At 40.2% G+C, this 7,867-nt stretch overlaps 1 non-coding gene across 1 annotated transcript; it reads left to right on the forward strand.

Annotated features, from left to right (window-relative positions):
- Nucleotides 1–587: 587 nt before the first annotated feature.
- On the forward strand, nucleotides 588–660 carry TRNAR-CCU (transfer RNA arginine (anticodon CCU)). Its single transcript has one exon. It is a non-coding gene; the product is annotated as a tRNA-Arg (tRNA).
- Nucleotides 661–7,867: the final 7,207 nt, after the last annotated feature.

Raw genomic sequence — 7,867 nt, forward strand, 5'->3', positions numbered from 1 at the left:
CAAAGCAAATATAGGAATACAACAAGAGCAAAATATTTAGGAAGGACTGGTGTTCATGAAGCAGATCGTGAGCAGCATAAAGGCATGGATTCAGAAGCAGGTGGGCACTGATAGAAAGATCTTTGGGCGAACCATTCTTGGCAAGCTTTCCTGGTAGCTCAGTGGCAAAGAATCCACCTGCCAATGCAGGAAACTCAGGTTCCATCCCTGATTCGGGGAGATCCCACGTGTCATGGAGCAACTAAGCCTGTGCTACATAACTGCTGACCCTGTGTTTTAGAGTCTGGGAGCCATAACTACTGAACACTTTTCAGTTCTTTTCAACAAAAAAAATTCCAGATTTTCTTCACCCCACAATTTCTTCCTTCTCTACAGTCCCATTACACTTAGAATTTCATACATAGAAGCCATTTTTAATTTTTAATGCAATATGTGCCATATTCCATGGAAACTAAGACATTAGTAAATTGCACTTTATCTCATGCATTCCTGCAAAAGGAAAACTCTGACTTTTAAACTATGGCAGCATGCTTTCTTGTCACTTAGAAGTCTTATTTTATACTTATCAAAAGAGACTTTTAGGGAACTCCCTGGTGGTCCAGTGGTTAAGACTCTGAACTCCTAATTCAGGGGGCCTGGGTTTGATTCCTGGTCAGGGAACTAGGCTTCCCTGGTGGTTCAGTGGTAAAGAATTTGTCTCCCAATGCAGGAGATGAGGGTTCAGTTCCTAGGTCAGGAAGATTCCCTAAAGAAGGAGATGACAACCCACTCCAGTATTCTTGCCTAGAAATCCCATGAAGAGAGGAACCTGGTGGACTACAGTCTGCAGGGTCACAAGAGTTGGACATGACTTAGTGACTAAGCAATAACAAGAAGGAGCTAGATGCTGCATGATGTAACTAAGAGCACATATGAGGCAACAAAGATCTCGAGTGCCAAGAGCATGTACAACCAAATCAGTCTTTAAGAAACAAAAGACTTTTAGATTGATTTAGAGCTGTAAGTGATGACAAGATGAAGAACTATAGCCAAATTCATGATCACATAGGCACTGATAGACATGACATGATGGCCACATCATGCCTGCAATTTGAAAACAGTGTTAATAAAATCATTATCTCAGATATTAAAACTGTGAATCAATATGCATATCAAAATTGATGAAATATGGAATCTTTTTCTTTACTTAGACTCTGAACTTCCTGAGAATATGGGTTGTGTGTGTGCATGCTTAGTCATATCCAACTCTCTGCGACCCTTTGGACTGTAGCCCACCAGGCTCCTTTGTCCATGGGATTTCCCAGACAAGAATAGTGGAATGGGTTGAGATTTCCTCCTCCAGGGCATCTTCCGGACCCAGGGATTGAACCCACGTCTCCTGTGTCTCTTGCCCTGACAGGAGGATTCTTACTGCTGTACCATCTAGAGAGCATGGCTGCATGTTTGTCCATATATGTTGTACACACAGAATTCTATGGTACCTTTAAAAAATGCTGTTTCTAGTCATCATAATGTAGTGGAAATTTCCAGGCTTTGGAGTCATGTAACTGGCTCTGAGTCCTTTGGGCAATTTCCATGTAATGATGCTAATGTGCAGTAATCTAAAACAGTGTGTATAAATAATCTAATTTGATGGCTGGCACGTGGTGAGCATTAAAAATTATTAGCTTGCTGAAAAAAATAATTGAAAATTTAACTATGGAAGGAGAGGTGAGGGGGAAGTCTTCTTTCTTTCCATCCTCCTCCTATAACCTTGTCTAATATTTTAGACACCGAGGAGGCTAAAGAATATTTGGTTTCCCGTTTCCAAGACTGATTATGAGATACATTAGTTAGACCTGGGCAATCCCTTCATAGAGTTCAGAACCAAGCCCACAGGTGACTTGTGTGTGTGTGTGTGTGTGTGTATGTGTGTATGTGTGTTTAATCTGATGACAAGAAAGAGAGAATGTGGAAGATATAGGAGGAGAGTTATTACATACCATCCTCTGAAATTTCTGAGGTCTATGGATGAGAGTCCAGCAGTGACTAGTAGTGAAAACAGGACCACAGAAATCTACATGGCAGGGCAATGGAACAAATAAAGGTCAATTTCTTGTTGTTGTTTTTTAATCCCTAGCGTTTCTCATATAATCCAATTTAATGAGGTATAGAAATTCAGAACTCTTTGAAATTTTAAAGCAATTACAACACAAATGACTCTGAAGCAAGATGATCTTATTATGGGAAGACCATAAAATGCTAAACTTCAGAATGTCAGGAAAGTAGAACAGTTCTTGGCTGGAGTGTCAGAACTGACGGGTCGTTTGTGGAAATGGCGGCACCTGATTATCCCCGGAGGCGAGTTTATTGCAGCAAATGCATCATTTCATTTGGGACTGATTGTTTTCGTATTCTTATCAAGGTGGGTAGACACCTGTTTCCAAGCGTGCTGCAAATTTTCTTTCAGAATGACACACAGCTCAGTGAAGGGGAAAAACGGGGAGGGGGGTGGTATCATTTTCTGTTGATAAATTTGGCCAAGATGTCTTATGCAAACATCCATCAGCCACAAATTTGTGTTTCAAACCCTCCCCCAGAAGAGCTGATTGTACACTCAAGTTTGTGAACTAACATTTGAAGATCCAGAGGCTTTCCAGGTTGCTCTAGTGGTAAAGAACCTGCCTGCCAATGCAGGTAAGAGACATACGTTTGATCCCTGCCTCAGAAAGATCCCCTGAAGGAGGGCACCGCAACCCACTCCAGTATTCTTGTCTGGAGAATCCCGTGGGCAGAAGAGTCTGGAAGGCTGCAATCCTTAGGGTCGCACAGAATTGGACACGACTGAAGTGACTTAGCACGGACATTATACACGATAAGATCAGCCGTGTTACTGGACCACTAAGCCTACTTTCTTTACATGTAGGAACAGGCTGTTAGCTCCCGTCCACATGTCCAGGGTCTCCCTAGGGTCTGAAACCACCTCCACCTTCAAGCAAATGGAATTTAGGGAGTTCAGGTGCATCATGTCAAAGTTAGTAGCATTGCCATGACTACCTATCAGAGCTCTGACCTTGTGGCCTGTGACTGGTTTTTGTTTGCTTCAGAAGTCTGTATTGACACTACTGTATATAAAATAGATAGTCAACAAGGATCTACTGTATAGCACACGGAACCCTACTCAGTATTCTGAGCTGTGCTATGTACTTAGTCACTCAGTAGTGTCTGACTCTTTGTGACCTTATTTTCTGTAGCCCGTCAGGCTCCTCTGTCCATGGGATTCTCTAGGCAAGAATACTGGAGTGGGTTACCATGCCCTTCTCCAGAGGAATCTTCCCAACCTAGGGATTGAACCCAGGTCTCCCACATTGCAGGTGGATTCTTTACCTCCAAGCCATCAGGGAAGCCCACTCATTATTCTGTAATAATACCTAAATGGGAAAAGAATCTGAAAAAGAATATATATTCCAAGATTTTTCTTCAGCTCCAAAATCACTTTGGACACTGACTGTAAATGTAAAATTAAAAGATGCTTGAGGTATTCTGTGACAACCTAGAGGGGTGGGATGGGTTGAGGTTAAGAGGGAGGGGACAAATGTATGCCTATGTCTGATTTACGTTGCTGTAAGGTAGAAACCAATACAACAGTGTAAAGCAATTATCCTCCAATTAAAAATGAATAAATTAAAAAAAAATATTGGGGAGATTTTGCTCAGTTGAAAGACACTGAGTGGGTTACCCCAGATGAAAGACACCAGGAAGATTTTTGTGTATTTGTGTAGAATTTATAATTACAAGTCCTTGCTTAACTGGAAATTAAAGAAAATCTTGTTCTAGCCCTCGGGGAGGAGGGGTGGAAGATGCTTTCTCCTTTGAAGGAAAGCTATGACAAACCTAGACACCATATTAAAATCAGAAACATCACTTTGCTGATGAAGGCCTGCATAGCCAAAGCTATAGTTTTTCCAGTAGTCATGTTCAGATGTGAGATCTGGACAATAAAGAAGACTGAGTGCCTAAGAATTGATGTTTGTGAAATGCTGTGGTAGAGATGATTCTTGAAAGTGCCTGGGACTGCAAGGAGATCAAACCAGTCAATCTTAAAGAAAGCAACCCTGAATATTCATTGGAAGGCCTGATACTGAAGCTGAGGCTCCAATACATTGGTCACCTGCTGTGAACAGCTGACCTGTTGGAAAAGACCCTGATGCTGGGAAATATTGAAGACAACAGAAGAGGGTGGCAGGGGATGAGATGGTTACATGACATCAATGACTCAATGGACATGAATCTGAGCAAACTCTGGGAGACAGTGCAGGACAGAGGAGCCTGGCTTGCTGCAGTACATGGGGTCTCAAAGAGTTGTGCACAACCTAGTAGCTTAACAAGAATATAAATAACTGTAGTTATATACTTTCCTGTAAACTTGAAGCTAATACGATGTTGTAAATCAACTATACTCCACTATAAAATAAAAATTTAAAAAAAGAAGCTTGTATTAATGCTCACCACATGCCAGACACTACTCTGGGCATTAAGGCTGGAGCAGTAAAGAAAGCAATCAAGGTTGTGGCTCCCGTGAAACAGAACTCCAAGGGAGAGAAAGCAAACAGGAAGCAATGAGGGGTGTGGACCACTGGCTTTCTCACGGGGCCAAGTGATTTTCAATGACCTTTCATTCTACAGGTACTCGCTGAACAATTGATTCTATGCCAGGCTTTTGGGAAACAGAAGGGAGTGGCAGTGTCCCAGAGAAACTCCAGGTCTGGGGATACTGAAAGTGAAATTTGCTCAGTCGTGTCTGACTCTTTGCGACCCCATGGACTATACAGTCCATGGAATTATCCAAACCAAAATACTGGAGTGGGTAGTTTTTCCCTTCCGGGGAATGTATTTACAAATCAAGGTGATTTGTTTAAACAAAAGGAAGGAAGCTTCAGTTCCCTGGGATAATGAAGCAGACTTTGCAGAAGTGAGTCATAAAGAATTTCACTAGGCACTTGAAGCAAAACCTCAATTTCTTTTTTCTTTTTAAATTAATTTATTTTAATTGGAAACCTCAACTTCTTAAAAGGACGTTGTGCAGAGATGGAGCTGTTGTTCTGGTAACAAGATCTCTAAGTGACTTCTTGTGTCTGAGGGTCCTTTTAAAGCCCAGAAGTCTTTCTTCCTTCTCTTTCCCAGTAACACTCCAAACTCACCTTCTATGGAACCGAATCTTCAATCCTCAGCTTGGACCTGGCTCCCTGCCTACTGACCTCCCTGGTGCTACCTGTTCCACCAACCACATCTTCCAGACTCTGCAAAGAGTGTTTCACACCCACATGTTGGGGCACCAGCATAATCCTTGAGAGGACTCCCAGACAATGCATTGCACTTGAATCACCACTTGCTTTCTCTTGCCCTCTGCCTCTACAAATAAACACTCCTTTCCCCCTTGCTGATCTGCACCAGGGGTTAGTCCAGATTCAGTGGTGCACTGGTAAATGTCAAACAACAGCTCTCCAGGAAAAGAAAATGTCTCAACTTACAGCGTTTTCAGGGTCTGTGGTATGGAAACTCCCATTATGGCCTATTTCAAGTGACCACAACAGAGCTGGGAAGAGAAATACATTCAGGGTGTTCAGCCCTTAGCAGCGAACACCAGCTCCCAGAAATCCACTCCAGCACTCACACTGCCATTAATCTTGTTTAGCCTTTACATATCAGCTCTTGATTTTTGTGTCTCTGTTGTCCTGTTGGCGTACATGTTCTATCATTGTTGAGACCATCACTAAACACACGGTGTAACACTTGAGTCCCATGCTTCCTCCCCCTTTGTTCTGCTTCTACTTAACCTGCATTATTCTGCTTTATAGTTCTCTTGTGTTAAGTCACTCAGTCATGACCCAGGGACCATAGCCCACCAGGCTCCTCTGTCCATGGAATTTTCCAGGCAAGAATCCTGGAGCAGCTAGCCATTCCCTTCTCCAGGGGATCTTCACAACACAGGGATCAAACGTTGGTCTCCTGAACTGCGGTCAGATTCTTTACCATTTGAGCCACCAGGGAAGTCCCATAGTTCTTTTATCACCTAACGTACAATGATTTGATTGTTTACTGCCTAATTTTTACCACTAGTATGAAAGCACATGTGAGAAAAATAGCTGTGATAACTTCAGTGCTTAGAGAGCATCTGACCTCGTGGTAGTCATTCATTAAATATTTCTTAAATGAATGGTTGAATACATGCAAACATATTTCCTGTTTATGGTAGAAGCCATGAGTGAGGAAATGCTCTTGTTAGTATACACAAGTATAGTCATATCAATGAATTTGTAAGAAATTTGTAAGATTTATCATATGGTTTTATATGAAGTAATTAATGTACACTATAAAAGTGCATTTATGATTTTCCTGAACTGAATTTTTTTTTCCTGTCTCATTTGCCTTTTGAACCTTGCCTTGCAGTTCTTATAAATGATCACATGACACTTTGATATGGCTCTTAGGAAATTTAAAGTCATTTATACCCTACCTTTGTACCATATTTTTATGACATCCATTTATCTGCATTTAGCTTACTTTACTTCACTACCAGTCTTTACTCTTGATTCAATATTCTAAAACATTTATTTTTCATTTCATTATATTTCTATATGCCATCTGAACTTAAAAACTAGGAAGAGGTAGAACACTCACATATATACACATGCCCATACATAAAGATGCAGTATATAGATAAGTGTCACAGTGGCAATAAGTGAAGTGTATATGTATAACAACTTTTGTTTGTAATTTATAAATTTTTAAGTGAAGTCGCTCAGTCATGTCTGACTCCTTGCAACCCTATGGATTATAGCCTGCCAGGTTCTTCTGTCCATGGGATTTTCCAGGCCATACTATTGGAGTGGGTTGCCATTTCCTTCTCTAGTGGATCTTCCCAACTCAGGGATGGAACTTGGGTCTCCTGCATTCCAGGCAGACTCTTTACCATCTGAACCACCAGGGAATCTCATAAATTCACATAAATTTTTAAAGCTTATGTGAAATGTTAGCAAAGATGATATATAGTCTAAACATATATCTTACATTTATAATCAAAGAGTTAATTCAGCAAACATGTTAGAGTGAACAGAAGGACTGTTGTGAAATGTTCTGATGTTCAGGCAAACCCAGAAGTTTTGATAGGACTTTGCTGTCTGCTTTTCCACTCCTGTAAATCTTATTCTTAACAGTACTATCATAAGTTACTGGTGTATATTCTCTTCTACTGTGTGAGCTACTTAAAAAATGGGGCCATGTTTTATATATTGCTATAAACAAATTGTAGCTTCCGCAGTGTTCTATTGCCTAATATGCACTTTTAAATAAATGAACTTCACAAGAAAAGTAGATAATTTCCAAATTTTCCAATTTGTTTTTCTAGCCTGATGATTAAATGATTGATCAAACTATATTTATAAAGTAGGTCTTATGAACAGAATGAGTAAATGATGGAATAATCCACACATTTTTCCATCAGAAAGTGAAATGATGCCTCTTTTGTGATTCTAACTGTAAGCCCCTTTTGGACACAAACATCAATTTGCTTCATGGTGTGATTTTTTTATAAACTGGGGTCAGAAATATGATCAGTGGGATGGGAGTTCTTAGAAATGTCTCTCTGAATAAGGATATTGTGTGATTATGCTTATTGGAAAAGATGTACACATGATAAAATTCCTGAAGAGATGTTTATGATTTTACAGAAAGCAAATAAGAAAAGGAGAATTAAATTCAGTGGTTGTTTTGTTTGTTCATTTTTATTTTTATCATTATTATTTTTTCTGTGTAGAGAAAGGTGTTTTGGCAACCAATCAAGGACATCTAAATATGTACAAATGACAATTTTAGGTTATATCTTCAT

This window comes from Odocoileus virginianus, chromosome 2, assembly GCF_023699985.2.
Source record: "Odocoileus virginianus isolate 20LAN1187 ecotype Illinois chromosome 2, Ovbor_1.2, whole genome shotgun sequence".
NCBI classification, from domain to species: Eukaryota; Metazoa; Chordata; class Mammalia; order Artiodactyla; family Cervidae; genus Odocoileus; species Odocoileus virginianus.